This window comes from Oncorhynchus kisutch, linkage group LG4 (genome assembly GCF_002021735.2).
Source record: "Oncorhynchus kisutch isolate 150728-3 linkage group LG4, Okis_V2, whole genome shotgun sequence".
NCBI lineage: Eukaryota > Metazoa > Chordata > Actinopteri > Salmoniformes > Salmonidae > Oncorhynchus > Oncorhynchus kisutch.
In genome coordinates, this window is record NC_034177.2 from 62,428,570 (window position 1) to 62,440,068 (window position 11,499).

At 42.3% G+C, this 11,499-nt stretch overlaps 1 long non-coding RNA gene across 1 annotated transcript; it reads right to left on the reverse strand.

Annotated features, from left to right (window-relative positions):
* Positions 1-1,274: 1,274 nt before the first annotated feature.
* On the reverse strand, positions 1,275-3,946 carry LOC116373845 (uncharacterized). Its single transcript, XR_004209600.1, has 2 exons — positions 3,680-3,946; positions 1,275-1,803 (listed from the first exon to the last, which is right to left on the reverse strand). It is a non-coding gene; the product is annotated as an uncharacterized LOC116373845 (long non-coding RNA).
* Positions 3,947-11,499: the final 7,553 nt, after the last annotated feature.

Here is an 11,499-nt window from a genome sequence, read left to right on the forward strand (position 1 = left end):
AGTTGCATGTTCTTACTCAAGGTTTACAGGAGTGCTCATAACAAAAGACAATGAACGGACTGACAACACATAAATGGAATGAAATAAACAACAATGTTTTTTTCACAAGTGTTGCCTTGGTTGTGCGCTCTACAAACAACGTGTCCACTCCTACAATGACAACGCTAAGACTGTGATGTGATAATGATATATTGAATGCATTAACAGAAATGACCATAACCAAACAAACATTGTAGATTAGAAATGATGGTAATTAATGTTGAATGTAGCCTACTACTGGTGATACTGGTGTGCCATCCTTGTGGCCTATGCAATGGATTAGTCCACTCAAATAAGCATGAATCAGAAAGGTGTCTCCGTGTGCCATACATGTATTTGCCACTGCTCGACTAAAAAAATCTCGGTCAACCAACAGCCTGTAGCCCAAACAATCCACCAGTTGACTAAATGGGGTCAGCCCTACAACGGTCATTTGTCAATATTGACATGGCATGGATATTTAGGCACTGTTAGGAGAGAAAGACAGAATGAAGGAAAAAGGAAAGGAAAAGACAAAGTCAACAGAGTCTATGCTGGATTGACTGGAATGTGCCGTTATTGAGAGAGAGAACTGGGCTGTGTGTGTGTGTGTAGTGCGACCTGACTTGGCTGGAAAGGTAACCATGACAAACAGAGGACAGTGTTTCGTTTTCGGAGGTGAAATATATTCTAAACCAACAAAAATCATTCTACAAGGTTCTATCATTCATGGACATTTGAAACATGGAATCTGTAGCACTACAGATGAAATTTGAATCTGAAATGTACATACACTTAGGTTGGAGTCATTAAAACTCGTAATTTCAACCACTCCACAAATTTCTTGTTAACAAACTATAGTTTTGGCAAGTCGGTTAGGACATCTACTTTGTGCATGACAAGTACATTTTTCAACAATTGTTTAGACAGATTATTTCACTTATAATTCACTGTATCAGAATTTATATACACTAACACCGAACCCAAACTGGCCGGGCGCATGCGCCATCATGTGCAAATTGATAATGTCCCCCCACACCACACGCGATCACAACACGCAGGTTAAAATATCAAAAAAACTCTGAACCAATTATATTATGTTGGGGGCAGAACCATGTTTTTAGCGCCTTTTTCTTGGCTGCATTTTTCAGTGACCCTGTTCAAATGTATTCTGATTCTTCTGATTTCACCGGGATTGAGGAGTGATAACATGGGTAAGGACATGATTGCATATTGTACAATAGTGATGCCAGGACAGGAGTTAATACATTTAATAAATGCAAATTGTTTTACACATTTAGGCACTTTCCTCTCAAAGACTCCATTATGCCAATAATATACATGATGGCAGGCTGATTACTATAATTAGCCAGTCTCTTTCACCTTACAACCAAACCACTCTGGGATGAGAAATAAACAATGCTGAATAAAAGAATAAAAGCCCATGAAATAAGAACCTGTATTATTATACAACTAAAACTAAACTATGCTTTTCTAAACAGCATGGATTAACAGACACCACCTGCTAAAAACAGAAGTTGGTCGCCCTTGTATTATTGAGGCTCAGACAGGGAAGGAGGAGGAGGTTATGGGTGCATCCCATAAATGTGCTGAGAAGGGAGCATGGGCAATACTACCAAGTTGTCCAGGAGTTGCTTTTGGACCCTGCCCGACATCACCGATACTTCCAGATGAGTGCAGAAGAGATGGAGACTCTTCTGTCTTTTGTTGGCCTTACAAAAGTGTCACGGAGGGACTTCCATCTGGTTTTGCACAATTCATCTTCTGTGAAGAGTAAAATATAATTGATTGTTAACCAATAACAAAGCATTTATTTTGTCATTACAGGTATTTTGCAACTCTATTTGCAGCCTGGCCTTCACCTTATCGTCTTGGATTTGAGACAGTGTCGCAGTGCATTATGGAGATCTGTGAGGCCATAGAGGAAGATGCTGGCGACCCACTGAGACCTGGAGACAAACTTCTCAAAGGTTTCATGAAAAAAAATGGACTTTCCCAATTGTTTGGGATTGGTCAATGGAAAACATATTATGATCACCAAAAAACCAAACTCAGGGAGACGTTTTTTTTATTATAAAGGAGACTTCTCTGTGGTGTTACTCACCCTTGTGGAGAACAATTACCGCTTCACAGCTATTCAAGTGGGGGATTTTGGGAGAAACAGTGACGGAGGAGTCTATCCCAACTCCCCACTTGGAAGGGCAATGGCATCAAAAACCCTGTTGTTACACCCTGACCTTAGATATCTGTTGTCTTTATATTTTGGTTAGGTCAGGGTGTGACTAGGGTGGGTACGCTAGTTTTTGTATTGTCTTGGGTTTTTGTATGTCTAGGGTTGTTGTAGGTCTAGAGGTTTTTGTATTTCTATGTTGGCCTGATATGGGGATCATATTTAGGTAGCCATTTCCCTTTGGTGTTTGTGGGATCTTGTCAATGTGTAGTTGCCTGTCAGCAATCGTTTGTATAGCTTCACGTTTCATTATTTTGTTCAGTGTTCTTTCTTTTAATAAATAAGGATGTATGCATACCACGCTGCACCTTGGTCTGATTCTTATAACGAACGTGACACCTGCAGGTGGGACGCTGCCTTCCCATGAAAGCCCTACCTGATGAGGCCATATCCCGGGCATAACATCAGCTACGAGAAAGAAATCTTCAACTATCGTCTCTGTCGAGCTATAATGACAGTGGAGAAGGCTTTCGGGATCCTTAAGGCCAGATGGAGGATCCTCTACCAAAAAATAAACCTACAGCCAAGCAAGGTTGATACCCTAGTGATTGCAATGTGCATCCTCCACAACTTCCTTACAAAGCCTTGTGATATGGAGATATGACTACAGCAGGGTGGGGCAGGGATGAGGTAAGGCATGAGAGGCATAGGCATCCAGGCCAACAGAGCCGGTCAGGAGGCAGTTTCTGTCAGGGAAAAGTTTACTAAGTATTTCACCTCTGTGGAAGGCAGAATTGACTTCCAGGACAGAATGGTTGTAGCTAGGCCTACTTAGATGCACTGTGTGTGTGTGTAGTTTAAGTTCAACTTTTACATTTAATTTGTTTTGTGTATTAATTCTACACTTTACAACTATTGTACAATTCCACCATTATTTCAACAAAGAACAAATAATAAACATACTGTAATGGTTTTCTTCATCTGAAGGAGAGGCGGACCAAAGCGCAGCGTGGTGGTTATTCATATTCTTTCATTTATAAAGAAACTACACATGAGATAACTAACAAAAACAACAAATGTGAGAAAACCTAAAACAGTCCCATCTGGTGCAAAACACAAAGACAGGAACAATCACCCACAAACACACAGTGAAACCCAGGCTACCTAAGTATGATTCTCAATCAGAGACAACTAATGACACCTGCCTCTGATTGAGAACCATACTGGGCCGAAACATAGAAATACCCAAATTATAGAAAAACAAACATAGACTGCCCACCCAACTCACGCCCTGACCATACTAACTAAATACAAAACACAGGAAATAAAGGTCAGAACGTGACACATACTAGTCATTTTCAACAACACAAAAATCTCACATGACTGGCTTAAGCACACATGGCATTTACATTCAGCTAACGCTAGCTAGTTCGTTCTATACCGAGGATGAATTGAGTTGTTATACTTTACCTGAAATGTGCATGGTCTTTGCAATCTCACTCCATAATGCATCTTTTTTTAGTTGGATCCTTGTAGAATTTTGAAGACGGGTCATATAAAAGTGAGTACTTCTACTTCAACGATAAATCTCCCATCTTTCAAGCACCCACGTTGGCTTTTGTTTACAAGAAGTAGGGGAAGAATGTTTGTTGTGAGATCCAATTAATTGAATGGGAGCCGGAACTTCCAGACTTGATATTAGCAATCAGTTTAAGGTGCATTTCGCCACCAACTGGCCTGGAGTGTGTACCTTGCAGTTCATCTTTCAGTCACCCAAGTGGTTATAACCAATGAGGAGATGGCACGTGGGTACCTGCTTCTATAAACCAATGAGGAGATGGGAGAGGCAGGACTTGCAGCGGATCTGCATCAGAAGTAGGAATGACTTCTATTTTAGCCCTTGGCAACGCAGACGCTTGCGAGCATTGTGGGTGCAATAATTGAATAACAGATTTCTAAATTTATTTTGTGATGCGAGCGGTGTGGTCAGCCTGTAAGTTGACTGTGCCTTTAAACAGCTTGGAAAATTCCAGAAAATTATGTCATGGCTTTAGAAGCTTCTGATGGGCTAATTGACATCATTTGAGTCAATTGGAGGTGTACCTGCGGATGCATTTCAAGGCCTACCTTCAAACTCAGTTCCTCTTTGCTTGACATCATGGGAAAATCGAAAGAAATCAGCCAAGACCTCAGAAAAAACTTGTAGACCTCCACAAGTCTGATTCATCCTTGGGAGCAATTTCCAAACACCTGAAGGTACCACGCTCATCTGTACAAACAATAATACGCAAGTATAAACACCATGGGATCATGCAGCCATCATACCACTCAGGAAGGAGACGTGTTCTGTCTCGTAGAGATGAAAGTACTTTGTTGCGGAAAGTGCAAATCAATCACAGAACAAAGGACCTTGTGTAGACGCTGGAGGAAACGGGTACGAAAGTATCTATATCCACAGTGTGACGACCCTCCCACTCTCCCGAATTCTTTATCATTGCTCTTGTTTTCCTTAATAGGATGTCGGTGGGCAGAGCCGGGAGGGTCGTCAAAAATAAATGCACCTCTTCCCCATTTATTGAGGAGACTGTCCATGCAGACACTGCTAGATTTTGGTTGTGGCCTTTTGTTTATTTGCTTTGGCACCTTTCAACACCCCACATTATCACATTTAAACACTCACTCTACTGATTACACACACCATTGTTAATTGTATTTAATTTAGTTTATTTAATTAATATATTTTGTCATTCCTTGTCTCCACGTTGTCTCCCTTTTGTTACGAACTTTGAGCCGGTTCGTGACAACAGTAAAACAAGTCCTATATTGACATAACCTGAAAGGCTGCTCAGCAAGGAGGAAGCCACTGCTCCAAAACTCCCATTTAAAAAAAAGCCAGACTATGGATTGTACTTGTTGGAGAAATGTCCTCTGGTCCGATGAAACAAAAATAGAACTGATTGGCCATAATGACCATCGTTATGTTGGGAGGAAAAAGGGGGAGGCTTGCAAGCCGAAGAACACCATCCCAACCGTGAAGCACAGGGGTGGCAGCATCGTGTTGTGGGGGTGCTTTCCTGCAGGAGGGACTGGTGCACTTCACAAAATAGATGGCGTCATGAGGTAGGAAATTCATGTGTATATAATGAAGCAAAATCTCAAGACATCAGTCAGGAAGTTTCATTACACTTTTATGCCGACATTTACTGACACCGGCCATATTCAACGGGTGTTGTACAATTTAGCTTAAGACATGTAGCTAGCTAGCTAGGTAAACATTGAACCTAGCTAGCTAGCAAACAACGTGTAAGATCACACACATCACGTAATGTTAGCTAACGAGCTAGCATGCTAACGTTAGCTAGTTAAACAACAATGAACATAGTGCCAGATGCACAATTATGGGCATCCTGTTGGGCTGTATCACCGCCTGGTATGGCAACTGCACCACCCACAACCGCAAGGTTCTCCAGAGGGTGGTGCAGTCTGCACAACGCATCAAACTACTTGCCCTCCAGGACACCTACAGCACCCAATGTCACAGGAAGGCCAAAAATATAATCAAGGAAAACAACCATCCGAGCCACTGCTTGTTCATCCCGTTACCATCCAGAAGGCAAGGTCAGTACAGGTGCATCAAAGCTGGGACCGAGAGACTGTGAAACAACTTCTATCTCAAGTCCATCAAACTGTTAAACAGCCATCATTAACACAGAGAGGCTGCTGCCTACATACAGACTCGAAATCCTTAGTCACTTTAATAATGCCACTTTAATAATGTTTACATATCTTGCGTTACTAATCTCAGATGTATATCCTGTATTCTATACCAGCTATTGCATCTTGCATATGCTGCTCGGTCATCGCTCATCCATACATTTATATGTGCAAATTCTTATTCCATCCCTTTACTTAGATTTGTGTGTATTAGGTAGTTGTTGTGGAATTGTTCGATTATTTGTTAGATATGACTGCACTGTCGGAATTAGAAGCACAAGCATTTTTGCTACACCCACATTAACATCTGCTAACCTTGTGTATGTGACCAATAACATTTGATTTGGCGTTACAACCCTGCATGAATCTGCTGGGAGCTAACCAAGCAGGTTCAATGTTAGCTAGCTAACATTTGTCTCTAACTAGCAAAGAAAACAGCTCTGGGAAATGCAGCACTCCATCACTCTCCTTCTTGGTCAAATAGTCCTTACACAGCCTGGAGCTGTGTTTTGGGTCATTGTCCTGTTAAAAAAACAAATGATAGGCCAGCAACTCTGAGTCGCCTCTTCACTGTTGACGTTGAGACTGGTGTTTTGCGGGTACTATTTAATGAAGCTGCCAGTTGAGGACTTGTGAGGTGTCTGTTTCTCAAACTAGACACTCTAATGTACTTGTCCTCTTGCTCAGTTGTGCACAGGGGCCTCCCACTCCTCTTTGTATTCTGTTTAGAGACAGTTTTAGCTGTAATGTGAAGGGAGTAGTACACAGCGTTGTACCAGATCTTCAGTTTCTTGGCAATTTCTTGCATGGAATAGCCTTCATTTCTGAGAACAAGAATAGACCGACGAGTTTCAGAAGAAATTACTTTGTTTCTGGCTATTTTGAGCCTGTATTCAAACCCAGAAATGCTGATGCTCCAGATACTCAACTAGTCTTAAGAAGGCCAGTTTTATTGCTTTTTTAATCAGAACAACAGTTTTCAGCTGTACTAACTAACATCTACCCCCTATCCTTTTTAAAATTATGAACTTGGATTAGCTTACACAATGTGCCATTGGAACACAGGAGTGATGGTTGCTGATAATGGGTCTCTGTACGCCTATGTAGATATTCCATAAAACATCTGCCGTTTCCAGCTACAATAGACATTTATAACATTAACAATGTCTACACTGTATTTCTGATCAATTTGATGTTATTGTAATGGACAAAAAGTGTTTTTCTTTCAAAATCAAGGACATTTCTAAGTGACCCCAAACCTTTGAACGGTAGTGTACATTTTCAGATATTACATGTTTCTAATTTTGACAGTCTTCTCATTTCAAGTTAAAGTTTACTGTTAGCTAGCTAACGTTAGCTGGATGGTTCGCTATCTAATGTTACTTGTACATTGAACCTGGTTGGTTGGCTACCTGCAGATTTATGCAGGGTAGTAACGTCATGAGTTGGGATTATGGTTAATCTTTTCCTAGCAAGCTACATGCAAGTAACCATTTCAGATGCGTTCGTTAATTCAGTCTGGCCATCTACTCCGTTTTCAGAGCACCCTCGTCTAAGTATGCCAGAGCGCAGAATAACTGATAAATTTACGAACGCTCAACACCCGTTGAATATGGTCAGTGTCAGCAAAAAAGTTGCCAGCAGCACAGTTCGTTACCAAGGCTCTGGATAACATGAAAAGAGCCTAACCAGCTTTGCTAGGGTGAGTAAAATGGTCAGAGTGGTCTCTCATTTGTGACTGGAAGTAGCTAGCAAGCTAGCCAATGTTAGCCAGTTAGCTTGGGTGCTTGACTGCTGTTGTGAGGTCAGAACGTTCGGCTCAACCCTACTCAACGGCCAGAGCGTCCACTGTGCACTCTGAAACCCCAGAGAGCGAAATGCTCTGAATTTACTAACGGACAATCTGACTGCACAGTTGCAGTCACTAACGCTCTGGATAACAACAGCCTAACCAGCTCTTCTAGGGCGAGTAATGTTCAGTGAGCTGTTCTCTCATTTGTGTCTGGAAGTAGCTCGGGAGTTAACTTGAGGGCTTGAGTGCTGTTGTTAGTACAGAACGCTCAGCCCTTAAAGAGTTGGGTGGGACTAAAGTTAAGACAGTGTGAACGATGCTGAATGAGTGAAGAAAAAAAGGGCTGTCCAGTTGTAGTACCAAAACAAAGGCCATTTCCTCAAAAGTGAGTTTACAAGTTCATCAACTTTCAAAGAATAATTACTTTCCCATTGTTCCTCAACTGTAGTGTATGATATACCATTTTCTGAGTCGCTACTTTAATCCAATGTAAAAAAACACAATTTAAAATGTTGCTACAAAAGACCTATTTGAGCCGGTCGGTCAGATTTATGAATGTGTTATCCAATGCATTTCTATGGGCTTTATTATTACTTTTTTTCAAATAGACTCTAAATAATTCAAATATCCTGGTACTGGGTAAAGACAAGTCCATGATGCCGTTGACCTTAATAAGGGCCCCACAGGACCAGTGGAAGCAAAACAGCACCATAACATCAAAGATCCACCACCATATTTACAGTAGGTATGAGGTGCTTCTCTGAATATGCATCTTTCTTTTGACACGAACCCACCATTGCTGTGTGGCTTAACAGCTCTACTTTCATGACATCCAACAAATGTAAACACCTAGAGTTTCCTAAACGGCACTGGCATTTGGATTGGAACTAGTTTTATGGTTAGATTGCATGAAAATAGAGCTCTTTGGCCACGCACAACCGTGGTGGGTTTGGCCGACACAGTATTTTACATTGCGGGTCTCAGCAAACTGAACTCTCTTCTGTGAACAGCTCAGCTATATGCGTTACAAAGGCAAACTTCAATTTTCAGATCACAAAACATTGTTTTTCAAATTCAACTCACATTGAGCAAAGATCATTGGGTTAGTGGAGTATTTCATGTCAGCTCAACAATTTCCCAATTTGAAGTCCAGTCAACTTGGATATTTCATTAACATAGACTTTTTATTAGTTTTATTTTTGTACACACAATCAGAAATGAAGATCAAGAGACAATCTCCTTAAAACTTAAACTACTGCAATGTAATTGGCATGAATCCCCAGAAAACACACACAGACACAGGCTGCAGAATAAATGGACAATCTATGGGGCGAATCGACTCCAGAAGACTCTCGTCAACAGCAAAGAGTATGCAGAGCTCAAGCCAAGGGGGCTTTGAAAACCCCATTATCATTCAGACCCCTGAAGACAGAATTAAAATAGAAGTGTGGATGGAATCCACGATCCACGTGCTGATGCAAGTCACAATGGGTATGCATGAGGAGATGTTGAGCTGATCCCCCATCCCTGTACTTCTCACACCATGCCTTTAACGCAATCAATCACCACCACCTCACAATTAGAGTTTATCTATTTCTGGAATGCCCTTCTTCTTAGCCAAGCACTCAAGCTGTCCAGTCTGCTTAATATCCTGTCATTGTGCTCCCTACTATCTTCCAGTCTGTGAGTTTCAGCCTCTGTTTCTACCCCTGTCACCCGAGAAACAGACCTAATGACTTGCAGGCCCAGCCATGGTTTGTAGAGAGGTTTGTTAGGGATATACTGCAGTGAGGGTCTCCCATGCACCATTAAGCACAGAAAGCCTCAATACAAGCCTACGCACAGCCAGCCAAGGCATTTTGGTGTGTGGAGCTACTGTTGTTCTCACTGAGTGGAGGGAAGACAGAGGGAGGAATATGCCAGGGATGCTCTTGGCTCAGAAATAATCACCCTGTCCCCACTCAACCACAGTCTGTGATCTATCAGTGGTTACTGCCACCCACGCTCTCTGTACTAGCTTCCTCACAAATACTGTGCACACAGTGTGCAGCCAAACTGGTCCAAAGTGCTCAAACTAGATCTTGGAAAAACACAAGCCCAGAAGCAAGATTGAAATAAAATTTCAGTCAGTTTACGAACTTAGCCTGTGGGTTCAAGCCTTTAGGAAACAGCAACAAGGCTGTTGGAATTTTGTGCGTCATGCATTAAAGCTTTACACAGGTTTCTATTTCCATTGTCTTATTCAGCGAGCAACCGAGCGAGAGAGACAGAAAAATACAAAAAGTGCAGAGAGCCAGGCAGCATGAACTGAGATTCACAGTGATCATGTAGGGATGCACCATGGGAGAACAGAGATGGTAAAGAGGAGTGGAGAGGAATGACAGATGCATACAGAGGTGAGACAGGAACGATTTGAATTTGAGGTTTGTAACTTAAATATTTACTGTTTGGTCTGGTAAAGAATTTTACATGTACAATATGTATGCTGCTTTTCCATAGCTTGACACATTTTTATCTCCACACCCACAGTACAAGTCAAGATTTGGACACAACTACTCATTCAAGGATTTTTGTTTATTTTTTACCATTTTCTATATTGTAAAATAATAGTGAAGACATCAAAACTGAAATAACACTTATGGAACCATGTAGTGACCAAAAAAAGTGTTAAACAAATCAAAATATCAAATCAAATCAAATCAAATTTATTTATATAGCCCTTCGTACATCAGCTGATATCTCAAAGTGCTGTACAGAAACCCAGCCTAAAACCCCAAACAGCAAGCAATGCAGGTGTAGAAGCACGGTGGCTAGGAAAAACTCCCTAGAAAGGCCAATACCTAGGAAGAAACCTAGAGAGGAACCAGGCTATGTGGGGTGGCCAGTCCTCTTCTGGCTGTGCCGGGTGGAGATTATAACAGAACATGGCCAAGATGTTCAAATGTTCATAAATGACCAGCATGGTCGAATAATAATAAGGCAGAACAGTTGAAACTGGAGCAGCAGCACAGTCAGGTGGAAGTTGAAACTGGAGCAGCAGCATGGCCAGGTGGACTGGGGACAGCAAGGAGTCATCATGTCAGGTAGTCCTGGGGCATGGTCCTAGGGCTCAGGTCAGTTGAAACTGGAACAGCAGCATGGCCAGGTGGACTGGGGACAGCAAGGAGTCATCATGTCAGGTAGTCCTGGGGCATGGTCCTAGGGCTCAGGTCCTCCGAGAGAGAGAAAGAAAGAGAGAAGGAGAGAATTAGAGAACACACACTTAGATTCACACAGGACACCGAATAGGACAGGAGAAGTACTCCAGATGTAACAAACTGACCCCAGCCCCCCGACACATAAACTACTGCAGCATAAATACTGGAGGCTGAGACAGGAGGGGTCAGGAGACACTGTGGCCCCATCCGAGGACACCCCCGGACAGGGCCAAACAGGAAGGATATAACCCCACCCACTTTGCCAAAGCACAGCCCCCACACCACTAGAGGGATATCTTCAACCACCAACTTACCATCCTGAGACAAGGCTGAGTATAGCCCACAAAGATCTCCGCCACGGCACAACCCAAGGGGGGGGCGCCAACCCAGACAGGATGACCACAACAGTGAATCAACCCACTCAGGTGACGCACCCCCTCCAGGGACGGCATGAGAGAGCCCCAGCAAGCCAGTGACTCAGCCCCTGTAATATAAAATATATTTTATTTGAGAGATTCTTCAAAGTAGCCAGCCTTTGCCATGACAGCTTTGCACACTCTTGGTATTCTCTCAACCACCTTCATGAG